At 43.9% G+C, this 19,089-nt stretch overlaps 1 long non-coding RNA gene across 1 annotated transcript in view; it reads right to left on the bottom strand.

The window, feature by feature from the left end:
- Nucleotides 1-9,764: 9,764 nt before the first annotated feature.
- LOC139358210 (uncharacterized) overlaps nucleotides 9,765-19,089 on the bottom strand; it is a 162,814-nt gene continuing 153,489 nt past the window's right edge. Inside the window, exon 3 of the long non-coding RNA XR_011612825.1 lies at nucleotides 9,765-10,349. This is a non-coding gene — a long non-coding RNA (uncharacterized lncRNA). The remainder of the gene's footprint in view (nucleotides 10,350-19,089) is intronic.

Genomic DNA, 19,089 nt, shown 5'->3' on the forward strand with positions numbered 1-19,089 from the left:
GCTGGCTCTCAGCTTCTCTGTAAGTGCACAAGCAGCAGCCATAGTCAATTCAATACTTTTTGCCAAAGAATGGACTGAATAGAGGCCTTCATCAACACAGGAAAAATGGAAGTTTACAATCACACCACAAGAAGATGTAAGTGTCCACTGCTGCTCGGGTCAAAAGATCAATATGCACCACCCCCACCCCACCTTGGCCCTGCCAGGGCCATCTACACAGATTTAATCTCTCCCTCTCTCTCTCCCCTGCTCCCTGGGAAAACTAAATCTCATCTGTCTGCAGTTAGCAGAAGCCTGGAGTAACTGGATTCGCGGCTGGAACAAAAGATATATGTGACGTTAACAGTTCATTGAGCTGTGAGATGAACAAGACGGGTGTTGAAAAGGAAGCCGGAGCTGAGGGTATATTTCCAGTGTTAATAAAGCTTCCCTTTTGTTGTATGTTTCCAAACACTGACTCTAGGATGGGCGCCATCCGTTTCCTTCTAGAATTAGACAGGCTTGCAGATTTAAGGCATCGAAGAGCATCATTCGGCCCTATTAATGGACAGCACAAGGTGCTGCGTCAGGAACTTGCCCTCATCTTTAGCTCTGGCTGCAATTATTTTGCTGGCTTGGCAAAGCGTGTGCCTCCTGTTCACCCAGAGAATGTGCACACGGATAGCAGCCCACCAGGGAAACCACCAAATTCCAAAACTCATATTTGCAGACGTGTGTGAGGGTATTCATCACAGTAATGCAATCAGCTGTGCAAAAGTAGATGCGGCATATGTGTCTGACAATTGGTGATTGGTTAACCTAAACTATGGAAGAGGCACACATGATGAAGTTATAAGTGGCCTTTTAAAAGCCTGTTGCAGAAATATATTTGTTGACATGGAAATATGTTCATGATTTATTAAGAACTATTTTACAAAGTGAGATATATAACAGTATGGATCCCATTTGTACACTATGTATAACAAGAAAGAAAAAGAAAGGAGCTGTGGTCTAGCTTGTAGGGAGGATGGACCCTGCTAAATTGAAAGCCATAGTTATTTTGGTCACTTTAGATAAGTTGAGAATAGACATTGGCTATAGGTCACCAGGAAAGATAAAGGGCTCTGCATAATAGAGAATGAAGTGGAGCCTTTTGGGGTGCTTTCCAAGAGAAGCAAGGTGAGAAGGTACAGAGATGAAATAAGAGAAAAGAATACTGTTGTGGGTCGAATTGTGTCCCCACAAAAAGATCCATTGAAGTCCTAATCCCAGATACCTGTGAATATGACCCTTTTTGAAAATAAGTTCTTTGCAGATGTAACTAAGCTAAGATGACATAGTTAGTTATGCTGGGTCCTGATCCAATGTGACTGGTGACCTTATAAGAAGAGAAAACAGAGGCACAGGGAGGAGAATGCCACATGAAGACAGAGACACATAGACACAGAGGGAAGACAGCACAGGAAGATGAGATTGAGATTGGAATTGTGCAACCACAAGCCAGGGAAGCCTGCAGCCACCAGAAGCTCAAAGAGGCAAGAATTCTCCTCTCGAAGTCTTGGAGGGAGTGTTACCCTGCAAACATCTTGATTTTGTATTTCCAGCCGCCAGAACTGTGAGAAAATAAATTTCTCTTGTCTTAAGACATCCAATTTGTGCCACTCTATTATGGAAGCCCTGGGAAATCAATACAAGAACCCAGCAAGAAGGGGTGAGTCTGAGAGAGGTACAAGAGCTGAAGCAACCAACAGGTGGAGAGCAGACAACCAACATTTTAAGGATGGAGATGCCTGGAATCCACTTTAAAGTCTTTGGATCCCTGTGATAGAAACACCTCCTCCAGCTCCCTCCCAGATCTTCACAAACTGGGATCCAAGTGTTTTGTGTCTGGAGGATGTTGGAGAAGTTAAGGACTTTCCCATCTGAATCATCATGGTATAAAACCAATGCAGGACAGAGGCAGCAGCCTGGGTGACCATGGGATTAGAATGCCCCACCCCACCCCACCCTGACCCAGGGAATTCTCAGAAGTCCTCAGGGGACTTTAGACTTCAACAGTGTTTCCTAGGTACAAGAGTTGAGTCTTCGAAAGTTTGAATAACATGCTCTGGTCATACAGATACCCAGGTCTGTGGGATTCCAGAGCCCATGCTGTTCCTGACACTTGAGCCAGTCTGCCACCAGTCCAGCTGCTCCAATGCTCTGCTAAATACGGAACAGATGTCACACATAACCATTCTATGCCTCTGCCATCTCCTGGGTCAACCAGTGGCCAAAGAAAACAAAAGCCTTTTTTTGTTGTTGTTTTGGTTTTTTGTCCATTCATAGAGCCACACGGGGCCTCCTTTCTCAAGCTCTCATGGCGACATGCAAACAGCAAATGGTCAAGGATCTATAATCTTTCTCTCCCCTCCTCTGATAACACATATGATTTATTCAAAAACAGGTTATTTCAGAGGCCCTTCAGAAGCTTTCAACCACACAGGGGTAGTTCATAATAGTTGACCTCTGGGGTTCCTTCCAATCCTGAGATTAATGGGGGGGATTCATTTATTGGCTGAGTCAGGAGAGAAAACAGGATGTGAGAAATGATGTGAGAGAAACAGTGAAGACTTCTCTTAGCCTAATAGGCAGGGGATGCTCTAGAGATGAAGTGTCCCTGCTTGAGATTGTGGGAAACAAATTTCCTGATTGAGAGACCAGAGGAGGCCACTTGGGATTTGATCTCAGAAGAGAGTCTGCTCATACAGAGATGCATATGAAGACGTTCCAGAAAGAGGGAACAGAGTTGGCAGAGGTTCAGATGCAGAGAGGCAGCAGGTATGCGTGGGAACAACCCACAGTCATTTGACTTCAGTGTAGGATGACGGAAGGAGGAGTAAGAGAGGGTGGCACCAGGTAGCATAAGGTCTCGTGTTTCAAATGTCATTCCAAAGGTCACAGAAGGAGGCCACAGAAGGATTCTGATCAGGGGCATCCCATGGCCAGAGCTATGCTTCAGGAATTTTCATCTGAATGCAGGCAGGATGGATTGCAGAAGTCAGCCCAGAGGCAAGGAACCCAGCAGAAAAATGTAGCAAAGTCCAGGAAAGAGAAGAGGCCTCAGCACAGGCAGAGAAAGTGGTTGTGGATTGCAGGGAGTAGGGCCGAGAGATATTTAGGAGGTAAAGATGCACAACTTGGTGACAGACAGTATATGTGGAGTGGAGGACAGGGAAGAGTCACAGATGATGCCAAGTGTCTGGTCTGGGATAGGGGGATGATGCTGAACATGGAAATGGGGCATCTCGCAGGAGGACCAGGTTCAGAAGAAGTGATTGACTATAGTTTCTGTGTGGATAGTTTGGGTGCAATGGACTGTCAGGTAGAGGAGAACAGAGGTGGCTGGAAGTAAAAGATGACCTGGATATCAGGGCCACCTCCCTCTGATGTTATGCTGGGATGGGTCAGAGGAAAGACAGGCATGTGCAAAAGCTTGGGGTGAAGCAGAACAAGGCACCAGAATCTCCTCCCAAGGAGGCAGCTCCAGGAGATGATGCTCTGGACCTTGCTCCCTGTGAGCGGTGCTACTGCATCATTCACAGAGATTCATGAGCCTGCCCGTGGCTGTCATCTGTTCATAAGGCACTTTACAGTGTGCCAGGAGCCTCCTTGCTTGTTGTTTCTTCCACTCTTCACCACAGCATCATGGGAGACCCACTGTTCTTATCTCACTACTCAGACAAGAGAAAAGCAAGACAGGAGGAGGGTGCTCAGTTTACAGGAATAGTGGGACAGGCATTTGGAAGTATACATGACTATTTCCAGGGTCCACCCTCATTTCTAGATACTGTGAAGTTCCTTACTACATATCATGAAGTAAAGGAGGAAGCTAGGATTTGAACCAGGTCCCAAGACCACACTCCTGTCCCCCACGAACCACCCACCACACCTCCACTCCTGGAGAACCCAGCACATCACAGCAGCCTCGCTAAATTTCCCTGCAGGTTCACTTCCCAGTGGGGTTTTCTCCTGGGTTTGCCATCCTTGTGCTCTGTGACCTCCTGTGTGTCCTCCACCTCTTGCCTCAGTTTACCTACCTTGAGCACATCATGTTTTTCTAGACAAAGACAACAGTAGCCCTGCTTTGTCCTAGAAAACGAAAGAAGAGAAAAGAAGAGAAGGAGGAGTCAGGGAAGGATAGAAAGAAAAATAGAATGAGAAAGAAAAAGAGAGAGAGAATGAAAAAGAAAAGAAGACGGCCCTCCTAAGCACGGGGAAAGTTACATATGAGGACAATTATTCCCCGAGCCGTTGTTCAGCGAAGCGCTTCACGCGAGCTTCCCCAGGTGCCAGGCAGAGGCTTTATGGAGTTAGGTGATATACGATGTCCGCCACGTGCCTGGTGATCTATGACTCAGGCCCAGGTTATGCTCCCGCCTCAGGATGGCTGTGTGATATACGGCTGCTCCTGAGACTACAGCTGGCATGGGGGTCAGCATGCTCTAATGTTGTGTTTGGGATGGGGTGTGCATGCCAGGAAGAAAGGCATGACATCCAATTTCCTGAATGGGCCCTGGCAGGAAGATGTGCAGACTCCCTGTCTTCCAGGTCAGTCTCTCTGTGTCTGGTATAGAGGCCTCTTCATCCAGATGGAATGATTTACATTTTTATGTGTCATGGTTCTGGGGTGGGTCACCACTGCTTCAGTGACAAAGGATTTCTAAACACAAGGCTCTTAGAGATGGAGGTGACTGCAGAGATCTCCTCTGACCCTCTGATTAATTTAGTAATCATAGATTCATTCCACAAATATGTACTGAGCTCCTAATATATCCTAGGCACTGTTCCTGGGCACTCAGGCTATAGCAGTGAACAAGGCAGAAGTCATTTTTGTCCTCATATTGCTCACCTTCTCGAAAGGAAGACCCTTGACACAAAGAAGCAAGCTACTATGCTGGCAGATTGTGTCAGGCTTATGAAAAGAACCACAGAATTGAAAAGGGAACACTTTTACACTGCTGGTGGGAATGTAAATTAGTACAACCACTATGGAAAACAGTATGGAGATTCCTTAAGAACTAAAAGTAGAACTACTATTTGATCCAGCAATCCCACTACTGGGTATCTACCCAAAGGAAAAGAAGTCATTATATGAAAAAGACACATGCACACGCATATTTTTAGCAGTCCAATTTGCAATTGCAAAGATATGGAACCAATCTAAGTGCCCATCAACCAGCAAGCGAATAAAGAAAACGTGGTGTATATATATACACCATGAAATACTACTCAGCCATAAAAAGGAATGAAATAATGTCTTTTGCAGCAACTTAGATGGAGCTGGAGGCCATTATTCTAAGTGAAGTAACTCAGGAATGGAAAATCAAATATTGCATGTTCTCATTTATAAGTGGGAGCTAAGCTATGAGGACACAAAGGCGTAAGAATGATATAATGGACTTTGGGGACTTGGCAGGGAAGGTTGGGAGGGGAGTGAGGCACAAAAGACTACTATTGGCTACAGTGTACACTGCTTGGGTGACAGGCACACTAAAATCTCAGCAATCACCACTAAAGAATTCATGCATGTAACCAAAAACCAACTGTAACCAAAAACTATTGAAATTTTAAAAAAAGAACCACAAAAAACTGAGATGGCAGATGACAAGGGGAAGACCACTTCAGTTGGGCTGGTTAGGGAAGGCCACCCAGAGCATGGGTGCAGAGCTGACACTCAAAGGGAAAAGAGCCAGTCGTGTCAGAAATGATGACAAGGGCCTTCCAGGAAGAAGGAGAATCGTGTGCAAAGGCCCTGGGGCTGGAAAAAGTATAGCATGCATGAAAGACTGGAATAATAGCAGCTGGCCAGACTGTAGCAAGAGCAGGAGAAAGCAGCGGGTATTGAACCTAGACAGGGAGTCAGGAACCATGTCCTGCAAGGCCTTAAAGGTCATTTAAGGATCTGAGTCTCTATCCTAATTGCAGTGGGACCCACTGTAAGGGAGTCCATTGAAACAGACAATAGGAAGTTATTGTCTTACAAATGTCGGGTTCTGACCTACCCGATTAGCACTTTCTCCTCTGATTGCTCAAAAACCAAGACATTCATAAGACAATTGTTCTGTTCTTTTCCCATTTAGGAACAGAATGGCATAGAGAAGGTGAAGAAGGCAGAGCATGGGAAGAAGGAGCAGATGTTTCCTCCCCATTATCCACCTTCCTAGACCCAAGGAACATGTGTAAGTGTAAGTGATGGTGGGGAGAGAATGGGGCAGGGAGGACAGTTAGGGAGGGTGACTCTTGTCCCCACAATCCAAGGAATATTTTCAGAAGGGTCCAAGAAACAAAAACCTACTGTGCTTCTAAATGGCACTATGAACATGTTCCCCTAAAGCAGAAGGGTTGGGGCTAAAAAGTGTTCTCACTGCCTTTTGCATCTCTGACACTTCCTCGCCAGGCCAGCATTGTTTGCATCACTGAAGCACTGAGATAACCAGGAGGCAGGTTTTTTTCAGGATTATCCTTTTCCTTAATCCCCTTGTCCAGTGTCCTGAAATTTTCCTCTGGGTGATTGATGTTGTCTGTCTCGTTTTCTGCTTTGCCACGCTGGGCAAACCACCCTGACCCAGGCTTTCAGAGGTAGACACTGGCAACATGAACTGTTGGAGGCAAGAGTTCACCAGGGATCTTTTGAATGCTAGCAAGTCAGGGGTCACCACTGCCATCCCTGCTTGGGCCTCCTCACTGGGCTCGCTGCTACCACTCTAAGGAGATGCCATCCACCATGCACACAGCAGCCAACATGAGTTGTCACTTTTAATACAAATCATACCTGTGACCACTCTGTTCAAATGCTCCAGTGTTTTCCCCAGGATGTCTGAAATGAAATCTAAACTTCTCCCCATGGTCTGGTAGGTCCCCAACCCACATATTGGACCTTGGCTGTAGCCCATCTTCTTCTCCCTGCTTGAGCTCTGGCCACACTGGCCTTGACCACTCTGTGCCAGGCCCCAAGGCCTTTCCATTTACTCTTCTTTTCCCAGGACACTCTGTCTAGACCTTTGCATAGCTCAATCCCTATCATTCAGGTCACTCAAACGTCCATCTTCACAGGGTTCTTCCTAGACCACTGTGTCTAATAGAGCCTACCCCATGTCTCGTCCTTCTCTATCACAGCCTCATGGTTCATTGTTTTAGAGAACTTTTATATGCATTTGGAATGACCTTGCTCAAGTACTTCTTTATCCCCTTATGTTTACTTATCTCCGCACTAAACTCTGTGTTCCTAGAAAGCAGGTTGTTTCTTGTTTTATTCCCTGCTGTGCCCCTAATGCCTGGAACAGGTGCCAAATAAATATTTGATGAATAAATGAAAGAATGAACAAATGAATGAATGAATATAATCTGTGTTTTAAGATCAATTCATCAAACACATCTTAAAACACACACCATTAGAATCTTACCTCTAGTCAAATCACCTTCATTTCAGAGGAATAAACTGAAGGTCAAGGAGATAACTTCTCAAGGTCATACTGTGAGTAAATGGCCAGAACTCCAGTACTCCTTGGCCAGTTCAAAATTCTTTCCCTTCCCAAAGGCAGTAGCTGAGATATGAAGACCTCCAAATCCATAACTCCTTCCTGACTTCTCTTGAGCCCTAAACCTCTTGACTCTTGCCATTGGAGGGCCTCCAGGTACCTCCAGCCAGCATGTCCAAGCCTGGACTCCATGTCTCCTGGTGCCTCCTGTGGGTGCCATATTGAAGAAGATGCTCTTCTCTTCTCTCTCACTCAGCATCCCCTCCCTGGATAGTCTCATCCCTCCCATGACTTCAGTTCTGACCCACAAATCCAAGGTTCACAAATCAGTTCTCTAGCCTGGGATCTCTCCTGAGTCCCATATCCACAGAGTCACTAGCTGATGGGCATCTCTCCCACTGACTGGCAGCCCCTCCTCTCAGAAGGTTCCCAGTAGAGCTCAACATCTCCCTCCACTCCCATATCACTCCTCCTCTGCCAGGCTGCCCATCACCTCCCTGCCAGTACCAGGACATCATCCTCCACTCCCTCCCTCTTCCAAGCCCATCCCTCTACCCAACAACAACTAAGTTCTGTACATTTTCTCTCATTACAGCTCTGTGTCCCGTGTGAAGGTTGTGTCCTCCCAGGGGCACCTCAGTCTGGAGCCGAGCAGGGACTCCTGGCCAAGCTGTTGAGCCCTGACTCAGGGCTACAACTACCTGGAGAAAGGGATGCCTTTTTCTTATTTGTATAAAGACACTGTGTGCTTCATGCTGTGTGTCAATAGAGTTGAAGTCCTGGGAACCTAGGAATTGAAGGGGACTCTTTCCTGGCTGTTCCTCCCACCACTACTACTTAATCAAGTGTCACCATTTCGCACCCAGACCATGGTCTACGGAGGGGCTTAGACTGGTACCTCCTGACTGGTCCTCCAGCCTCTAGCCTGGCCTACTCCAAGAGCAGATAGCCAGAGTGCTTTTCCTAACATGTGAACCTGACTGGAGCCCGCCCTTCCTTAAAACTCTGCACCATACCTATCCAGTGCAGCACCTCCAGTCTTGGGCTGTGCCTGGGGATTGAGAGACCTTTTACCCAATCCACACCCTGGATTACACCCCTCATCCCCTATATCTCCCACTACAGTGGTTTCCTGTTTACCTGGCTACCTTCTCATCTAGACTCTAAAACCCTTGAAAGTAGAAACATCTCCCCAGTGTCCAGGGAAGTACTTGGTACAGGGTATGGAATGAATAAACTAATGAATGAATACATCAGTTATGAAGCTTCAGCTGGCCTTCTTGAAGATGTTGATGGCTGCCATTCATTGATGGCTGCTGATGAGAGGGAAGGAAACAGGGTAGGCCTGTGGGCATGAGCTTGGGGAAGGAGCATGGATCAGCTACCTATAGCAACACTCCCTAGCCAGCCTAACTAGGGGTCCAGAGGATGTGAGGGCCTGTTTCCTGGAGGGTGGGTTACACCCAGCTAAAGAGCCTTCCTCCTGACACCACTCCTCAGAGCTGTAGTATGCTGAGGAGAATTGCCAGTTTCACAAACACATGAATTTTCTCAATTCTAAAACATTGACATCAGACACTTCTGAAATCAGCATGCCTCCTACAATGGCTGTACTAATTTTTTTCTCTTTGTTTCCAAAAGGCTGTTATTAAGTTAATGATGTGTCATATGATTCATGGGCTCTTAGAATCAAGGAACAATGATAATATACATAGGGCCACTCTATGCTCTGATCACCCTACAGTCCTGGTTTTTGCCTGTTGCCCCAGTGTAATTATTAATAGCTGCCCCCTGCACTCTCAAATGTCCCAGTTTGAATGATAGATGACATGATCACCCCATTGATAGAGCACTAAAAAAAAAGCTGCCTTTAGGAGCCCCAACTCCTCACCAATGGATGACCATGATGCTTTACTTTGGAATCCCCTGTCCTATAGTCTTTGCACATTTTTCTCATACCCATCTGTCAAAATAAGCCATCATATTTCAAAAGTTCTTTTCAGCTCCTTGACAGTACTTCCCTGATTGTCCCTTGGAAGGCATGTGATGATGGCAAAATGACCAAAGGTCTTTCTGCCAGCTCCTAAGCAGTGCTTCCAAACCCTTCCCCAGAATGATAAGTCCCTAAAGCCAGAAAAGCAGAAAGTTGTGCCCCCAGAAGGCCCACAGGTACTGCCCTCCGCTTCTGCAACAGATTCTGAATTCTGAATTTTCAAGGGAAACACATAGAATTCTCCATCTATATTAAAGCATATGCATGTTTATTTTAACTTGAAAACTGTGCTTTAAATTAGTTGCCAAGGTATAAAACTGAACCACCTGGAAGATGCTCTATGTTTATTCAGGGGCTCTGGATACCCTCCTGGCAAGCTTCTCAGAAAGGCAATCCCAGAGGCCTTTGCTGTTATCAGACGGGAGCTGCTTGCTGAGAGTGGAAAGATAAATTTTCACCCAGAAACTCTGCATAGAAAGCAACCTGAACAGAAAAGAAACTAACACACTGGGCATCTATAATATGTTGGGCATCATTTCATCAAATCACAATTCTGGAGTTAGCATCATTATCCCCATATTACGGATGAGGAAATAAAGTGCCAGTGAGGTGAAGTAACTTATATAAGGTCTCACAAAAATAAGGAGCACGGAGAAATGTGAAATCCAGGACCCCACGATTCTAAGAAAGGATTTCTCCTGTCTCGGGAGCCCCACGATGCTGAAGTTTCTCTTGTCTGTCTCCTCCGCAGTTTGTTGAAGTGCTCTTAGGACAAGATGTGTCTCTCACCTCGGGTTTCTCATCATCTTCACTGTCACTTTGAATTTCTCTCTTTAAATTGACTTCCCAGGGCTCTCCTGAGAGATTTGAAGAAAGAAAAAATTTTAAAGCCTCCATGTCTATTTGTAGCTCTAAAAGCTGGTTTGTATTTAGAGGAGATTATTTTGTAAGATTAAAAAAAAAAAAGTTGCTGAAAATGTGGAAAACTACTATAGATAAAATGCATTTATTCTGAGATATGATCTGTTGGATTCTCTACTACCAAAGTGGGGGAAAAACAGGTGGTACTCCAGAAAAATACTCACAGATGGAAAATGTATAAATGGTAATTCACCAAAAACAACTGCAATCGTGACTTTTAAAATATGATGCTGGTTTCTTTTTTAGGGCCAATGCATTACATTGAAAACTTTGGAACTCCCTGGATAACGAATGTTTGGCTAATTAGATGCTAAATCCCAGGGAAAAGGCATGGATGGGGAAAAGGGGCTCACCATGATACATTAATCTATGTGTTCAGTGATTTGGGCTTGGATTTTATCGAAGAGTAATACGGTGCAGCAGGAGACATCTGAGCTAAACCAAACCAATTCCACATAAAGCACATTCCTCTCCATAGGTTTCCCTGTTACTGCCATGAAAGCCTGAGGTTAGTAGAAACTGAGTCATGTCATTCCCAAAGCTACTCAAAATTTTCTGTATCTCTTTCCACTCAATCTCTGTTGGCTGCAATGAAAGTATAAAATAACCTTTCTTGTCCTGGATTGAAAAGAATGCAATAATACTAGGAAAAGAACTGGTTTTTCCTGCCTGCTTGGCAAACTCCTACTCATACTTCAAAGTCCTATTAAAATATACCTCCTATAAGATACCACTCTCCAGGCAGTATTCTGTTCCTACTAGGTGCCCCCTCTGCTCTTTATACATCCCTCTTGAAATTCATATCTTGCCACAGGAATCATTTTTGTTGGTGACTTGGTTTCACTTGATAGACTATGTCCTCAGTATCTAGCATCAAGAGTGCCTAGTATAAGGCTTAGAATAGAGAAGCTGCTTAATAAATGCTAAGTGGATGAATGAGTAAATGAATGAATGAAATAAAACAATAATACATGTGGACTAGAAATAAAACTGCAACACTTGGATTTCTTTTCCTCCCATGGGGCAGCCGTATCTTTCAGAATAATTCTCCAATATGACTTAACTCCACCTTCCTATTCTTTCATTCATTCATTCATGTTAAAAAAAAAAAAAAAAAAGAAAAAAAAAAAGTCGCCTGAGTATTCCCATCCTAGAATCTGTGGGGCTAAATAACCTGAAAGATAAACCAGACTTGAATCTTGCCCCATGAGCCTCATACTCCTGCAAATGTCCTCCCAGGTGGATGGCAGACTTGCCAAGAATGCCTTCCCACGGCAAGACCCTCTCCACTGCTATAGTGGACACTGTTGTGTGCCTCCCAGGTGCCCCTCTGGGACCAAGGTGCTCATTCCCCTAGCTTCCTCTGGGAGCATTGGCTCCTGGAGGCTCACAAAGCATCCTTCTCCAGGAATTGCCCTTAGCCAAAAGGAGCTGCCTTATGCACAGTCATGCCCCCTCCTCAGGGACAGCCCACTTCCATGTGAAGGTGCAAAGACCCAGCCACTTTACCTTGATTAAGAGCAACTCTAAAGGACCATCCCAGCTTCAGGGTTTCCTACAAGATCAGCAGAGGTCTCAGCTGCACACACATTGCAACTCAACTCTTTCCTCTGCCCAGTCCTGCTTCCCTTTCTCTCTTGTGGGAGTCATCCCAAGATCTAAATTGAACCAATACTTTCTGCTTGCAAATCTCCTTCTCAGAGTCCATCTTCAGGAAGCCTAATATAAGACAGCTACCTCCCCTCCCCACCAACTGGATCCATTTCCAAACCATGTGGGCATCTTTTGAGGTAAAATCTGGTAGTTTCAAGATTATTTTTTCTAAGGACTTGTCAGCATCACTGTTACCACTATTGGAACCATGGGGGGAAAGGCAGAGTCTTCTTTCAAGTTGTTTTTAAGTTGTCAATTACATTAAACATTTTTTTCTAAAGTCCTTTCATTCTTTTTTCTCTTTTTTTAATTGTATGTTTTAGGAATTCAAATTTTTTGTTTATCTGTTTTTAGATCTCATAAACATATCATCAAAACAACAATAAACAAATAACAACAATAAACAAATAACAAACAACAACAAACCTATCTAGCTCCTTTAAAAAAGCATGAAGCTTTTGCCTCCTATTACTTTGCACCTGTTAGAATAGCTATTAGCCCCCAAAAAAATGGTACTGGCAAGGCTGTGGAGAAATTGGAACCCTTGTACACTGCTGTTGGGAATGTAAAATGATGCAGCCGCTGTGGAAGACAGTACAAAGATTCCTCATAAAAATTAAAAATAGACATACCATATGATCCAGCAATCCCACTCCTGGAAATGTATCCAAAAGAATTGAAATTGGGATCTCAGTGAGATATTAGCACTCCCATGTTTATTGCAGCATTATTCACAATAGCCAAGATGTGAAAACAACCTAGATGTCCATTGATGGATAAATGGGTAAAGAAAATGTGGTATATGCATAGAGTGGAATATTATTCAGCCTTTTATAAAAGGAAATATTGCAATATGAGACAACATGGATGAACTTGGAAGATATTATGCTAAGTGAAATAAACTGGTCACAGAAGGACAAATACTGCATGATTCCACTTACAGGAGGGATCTAAAATAGTCAAACTCATAGAAGCAGAGAGTAGAATAGTAGTTGCCAGGAATGAGGGGAGGGGGAAATGGAGAGTTGTTAATCAGTGGGCATAAAGTTTCAGTTACGTAAGATGGATAGGTTCTAGAGACCTGCTGTACAGCATCGTGCCTATGGTCAACGATACTGCATTATGCACTTAAATATCTGTTAAGAGGATAGATCTCATGTTAAGTGTTCTTACATAATAAAAATAAATGTGTGGAGTCTCTGGGCAGTTTTTTACTCTTACGATAATCTATAAAAAATTGAGCTTTATCAAGTTAGAAGTTAGGTTTTTCCTTCACAAAAGAATTTTTCACTTTCTTGAAATCTTAGAGTGACACCTCTATTTTATAGAATGGGAAACTGAAGTCCAGAGAAGACATTCCCAAGGTCACACAGTGAGTGAGCTATTAGAAAGGGCAGAACTTGGTGGTTGGTTTCCAAACTCATCCAGAGTGTTTGTCCCATCACTAGCTCTTTCTTGATATCACGGGAGTCCCAAACCTCAGAATTTACAAGAGTCACTGAGAAACTGCTAAAATGCAGATTCCTGTACTACTTCAATAGAGAATCTGATTCAGAAGCCTGAGGTGGACCTTGGAATCTTCATTTTAAATATGCACATTATACTCCAAGGTCATTTGGGGAGACCCCTTTTGAGAAACACTGATTTTGAATAATGAAACTTTACTGCTGGAAAAACCTTAGAAGCTCTTTACCCAACTCCATCAAGGCAGAAGTTCCTTCAGCAATACTAGCACATTTCCAAAGATGGTAAGCTCACTGCCTACCAACAAAGTCCTCTCCATAGGAGAGGCCTCTGTTTATCAGGAATTGCCTCCAGATCAGAGTTGACATCTGCCTCCAAGAAGATGGAAAACTCTCCTGTGAGTTCTACCTCTTCCCCATCTATGAGACAAATCTCTTCAGCCTTATCTGCTCCAACCTCCGGAAGCATAGTAGACACTCACTAAATACTTGAATTAAAGAGAGAGGAAAGTGATATAAGCATGAACAACTGTGAATGAATCAGGCCTTTTAATGTAGCCCTGTGCTTGGCACACAGGAGGATTGCAATAAGCGTTTTCACTATTTAACGTTGAATAATGCAGGTCTATCATAAAATAGGCTAGCATTGTGGCTAAGAGCCAGCTCCCTGGAGTCAGGCTTCCTGGGTTTGAGTCCTAGCGCTAAAACTTTCTGAATGTGGCAAGTTACTTAGACTCTACAAGCCTGTGTTTTGGCATCTGAAAAATAGGAATAAAAATAGTATCTGGGCCAGGCGTGGTCACAAGGTTAGGAGTTCGAGACCAGCCTGGCCAATATGGTAAAACTCTGTCTCTACTAAAAAAACAAACAAAGAAAAAAAAATTAGCCGGGTGTGGTGGCACATGCCTGTAATCCCAGCTACTCGGGAGACTGAGTCAGGGGAATTGCTTGAACCCAGGAGGCGGAGGTTGCAGTGAGCTGAGATCCCACCACCGCACTCCAGCCTGAGCGACAGAGCGAGACTCCATCTCAAAAAAAAAAAAATATTATCTGCCTCATACCTCAGCAAAGTGCTTGACACAAAAGAAGCATTCCATGAGGTTTAGCCGTGGATTTTCTTTTTCCTTAGGCTAAACATTATCCTGGTTCCTGGGTACTAAGCTCCAACACCCTCCCCACCAAGTCCACCAGTTTGTCAACCCTCCAACTGAGTGAGTTACAAACCTAAACACAATTCTGTTATGGCTGAGTCCTTCCTGTTCACTGAACAAGAAGGGGTGGAGAAAATCCCTGTTTTTAATATGGGTCCAGGGACTGCTGGGTAGACCAGTTGTACCAGAGCAAATGCTGCATAAGAGCAGAGGAAAAATACTTATTATATGATCAAAGCCTCAAAGACAGAAATGAATGGTTTAAATTGATCCTGAGATCAATTTAAAGCCCCTGAAGTTTCAGGAGTAGACTTCAGATAGTCCAGCCTAGGTGACTGTGAGGGACAGATTGGAGGAAAAGAGATTGATGTCTAGGATGATCACACATTTGCCATGTTCCCTATCTTTCCCTGTGACTTCCTCACACTAGAATCCTTACAGATCTTTGATTGTGTTGAGCACTTTCCTGCCTCTCAGCCTTTGCACATTCTCTTCCTTCTGCCTGCAACACTCTCCTCTACCCATTCATCTCACCCCTAGCTATCTCTCTTCCATTGGGTCTTGACACCTATTCAGAGAGGCCTTCCCTGACCACCATATCTAATGAAACTTTCCCCCACACCATCATCATTATTCTGCATCTCAGAATGCCATATCTTTCAAAGCATTTGCTGAAATATATAAATTTTCTATTTATTTATGCATTAATATATCTCTCCCCCACTAGATCATGAGATCTATGAAGGCAGACAACTTTTCTTTCTGATTCACAGCTCTAGCCCCCTGCACAGTGCCTAATACATAGCAGACAATCAATAAATACATTTTATTTCTGTTTATGGAATGAATAAATAAAGTCAAGTTTCATAGTCTGGAAAAGGAGTAATGATTCAATCTTTAAATTAAGGCAGGTAGAATAGAAAAGCAAAGCACTACAAACAGATAGTTAAATTGCTAGATGCATAGATAGATGGTAAAAAGGTTGTGAACCAGAGAGAAATTTGTGATTGGTGTAGAGAAAGAGAAGAGTCAAAAGTATTCTTGGACTTTCAGCCTGAGTAACTGATTCACATATTTAGAATATAATTCACACATTTAAGCTACAAACATTCTTAAAATTCATCTATAAAAATGTGACAGACTGGATCACTGTTCACATTTCTTTACTCTCTCTCTGTTACGGAATTGCAGCCACACCCCTTACCATGTGGCTCTGTAGTGCCACCCAATAAAGTAACTGCAGTATATCCCACCACCCCATTAATGTTGGGCTTCCTTTGTGACTTGCTGGAGCCAGCAGAATGTTAGTAGACATGCTTATATGGCTTGACTTGACCTCTTGCCCTACCAAGACAAGAGTATGACTCAGGGAGCTACTAATTTTTTAGCCTGGATCTTGGAATTAATTCATGTGGAGCAGACCTGAACCCAATCAGAAGTCTAGAGTGAGTCCACAAGCCCCACCTAGATCAGTCAAATCACAGCCAATCAACAGACCCAAGAGTATATAACTGAACATGTGAGGTAAGCTTCTGAAATCTCAGAGCTATTTATTATTCAGCCTTATTGCAGCTGAAACTTATTAATATAAGTGGTCAGCAAATGTGGCCATTTTAAAACATGTCCGCAGATTCTTTGATACTTGTTTGACCCCTTCATTGAGAGGTGGAGTCTTTCTTCCCTCTCCTTGAGTTTGGGCTTAAAACTGAGAGAATGCCACAGAAGTGACAGTGTCTGACTTTGGAGATTAGGTAAACAAAGGCCATGCAAGGTTTTAAATGGTTATTTTGGGATGTTCCCTTTCCTGACATCAGCCAGGGTGCTTCCGCTCAGAATCCAGCTGCCGTGATAGGAGAGAAGCCCAGGCCACACGGGGAGGCAAGTGCACATGTTCTGATCAACCATCCCAGCAGAGCCCAGCCTTCAAGTGAGCCCAGCCTAGTGCCAGTCATATGAGTGAAGAAGCCCCCAGATGATCTCAGTTCCTAGGCCTCAGTCACCTCCAACCTTCATGTGTTCTCAGCTGAGGCCTTGGACATTATGAAGCAGAGACAAATCATCCCTGCTGCTATCCCTCATCCAAATTGCCAGTTCACAAAATCTGTGAGTGTAGTAAACTGGTTGTTTCACTCCACTACATTTTGGGGTGGTTGGCTCATAGCACTAGTAACTGGGACAACAAATAAAGGCCTCATAGGCAAATAATTCCTTTCCCTTACCCATGCAGACCTCACTAACCAATCTTGCCACTCTTCATCATGAAAGCTAAGTAGAATCTCTGAATCCTTCTCAACAGAGTACTCCTGGGCAGACTCCATTGTTACTAGATCAAAATATCCTCTACATGCCATCCTAGATTCTAATTGACCCTTTCTTTTTGTTGAAGTATTTGAGAAGACCCAAGCCATTGCTCTTTTCTCCCTGCCTGTGTCAGCTGAGAGGGTTAAAGATGCCCTGGCCTGAGCCCTTTCTCTCACTTTCCTATTACATTCATTGGCTGCATTTTACCTTTGTTGGCCTTCTTGGGGTGGCCATGTCTGAGCCTTTGCAGCCACTATTTCCTCTGCCTATTGCACTCTTTACCCTGCCTTGTGGTCTCCTGCGTGCTCCCCAGTCTCACCTCAAACATCACTTCCTCAAACAAACCTGCCCCAAAACCATTCATTCTCTCTCATACCACCCTGAACTTTCCTTTCTTTCATGGCATTCATCATCATTCTGATTAAATAATTATTTGTGTAATTTACTGTGTAATATCTATATCCCTCAGTAAATAAACTATAAGTTCCACAAGGAAGCTGTGTCATTTTGATATCTGTGATATATGGCAAGTGGTATAGCAATATTTATTGAGTGGGTGAATGAGGGTAAGTAGGTCTCTAAAGCCTTTAGCCAGAAAGGATCCCTCGGTCAGCTTGTTACAGCTCCATGATCTTCCTTTTACATTTCCTTAAAGATCAGACATCTAGTCATCTTTTCCCCAACATCTCCAGTCACCTATTCACCTGCGGGTCTCTGTTAGTCACCTTTGTGACTAACTGGCCTTTAAAGTCAAAAAATTTCAGCTTCGGTGGGGGGATCTCTATACAGGACATGTTTCTCAAGGCAGCCAGAACTGATGATTGCACTGTGTGGGATGAACACAAACAAGCATTTTTGTAATGACAGTTTAATATCTCCATCTTCTGCGTGGGACTCCAGCCAATTAATATTCAGTCAATAAGAAAATGCTGCAGAATAATAGTAAATTATCCATAATTAAGTCCAACCTGTAACCAAAGGGCTTCCTGGCTGCTTTAGGGGGAGAAGTGGTAACTGGATTAGCACTGTAAATAAATAAATTGGGTACCCAGTGTCTGGGGTCACAGAAGTCTATGGGGCCAGTGTAGCCCAGGGACTTAATTATCTTGATTCTGGCTCATACTGGGTTAATAGGAATTAACACGTGACCAGACTTCTGACTTGTTGAGTTTATGGCCAATTTCATGCAGTGACTACAATATGGGAGACACTCAATAAATATTTGAAGTAATTAATTAATTATTCAATTGTGCTAAGAGCCACTTATCTAGTCTCCTCAGTTTCCACCAATCATTTTCCAGATTGCAACATCAGTAATCACTCTAAGCCACAACACTGACCGCATCATTCCACTGCATATGCCCTTCCATGGCTCCCTAGTGCCTTTGGGACAAAGTGAGAGCTCCTCAGGGCTTTAACTGAGGATCATTACATGTACCACCACCACAGACTGGCTCCTCCCTACCAGAAGCCTCCTGTCTCACCATCCCCATTCACACTCTGAGCTCCAACCATAGTGAACAGCATGCAGAACTCCAAGCCTGACATGGTAATTCCTGCCACCATGCCCTAGCAACTGCACTGGCTCAACCAAGAACTACTTTCTTCTTCTATCTGCTGACCTCTACCTATTTGTCAAGACGGAGCTCAGATATTGATCCATCAGGACCCCTCCTGAAAACAGTCATCTTTGCCTCTGGAACAGGGTTAGACAACCCATCCTCTGGGTGTTGCAGCTCCTATGCTTGCCCCATGAACTCACAGACCATGCTGGACTGTAAATACCCATTTACTTATCTGTGTCCTCCACTGGCCTGGGACCTCATTAGGACCTGGACCTGTGTCTGCAAGAGAGGGCTAATAACTGCTTCTCTGCAGGGTACTATGAGGATTAAATGAGAAAGTGTACATGAAGTGCCTAGCAACATGCCTGGCACATGAATGAGCATAATATATGTTGAATGAATAAATGAATGGGTGAGGATCACATACCTAGATGTTATTCAGGAATCCAAGAAAAAAAAAATAGGAGATTTTTCATCCAGAAGATGGGATTTAAATGGTATTGACAAATCAGATGTGTGTCCCTGGAAGGGAGGTATCAAGAC

This window comes from Macaca nemestrina, chromosome 14 (genome assembly GCF_043159975.1).
Source record: "Macaca nemestrina isolate mMacNem1 chromosome 14, mMacNem.hap1, whole genome shotgun sequence".
Classification (NCBI taxonomy): Eukaryota; Metazoa; Chordata; class Mammalia; order Primates; family Cercopithecidae; genus Macaca; species Macaca nemestrina.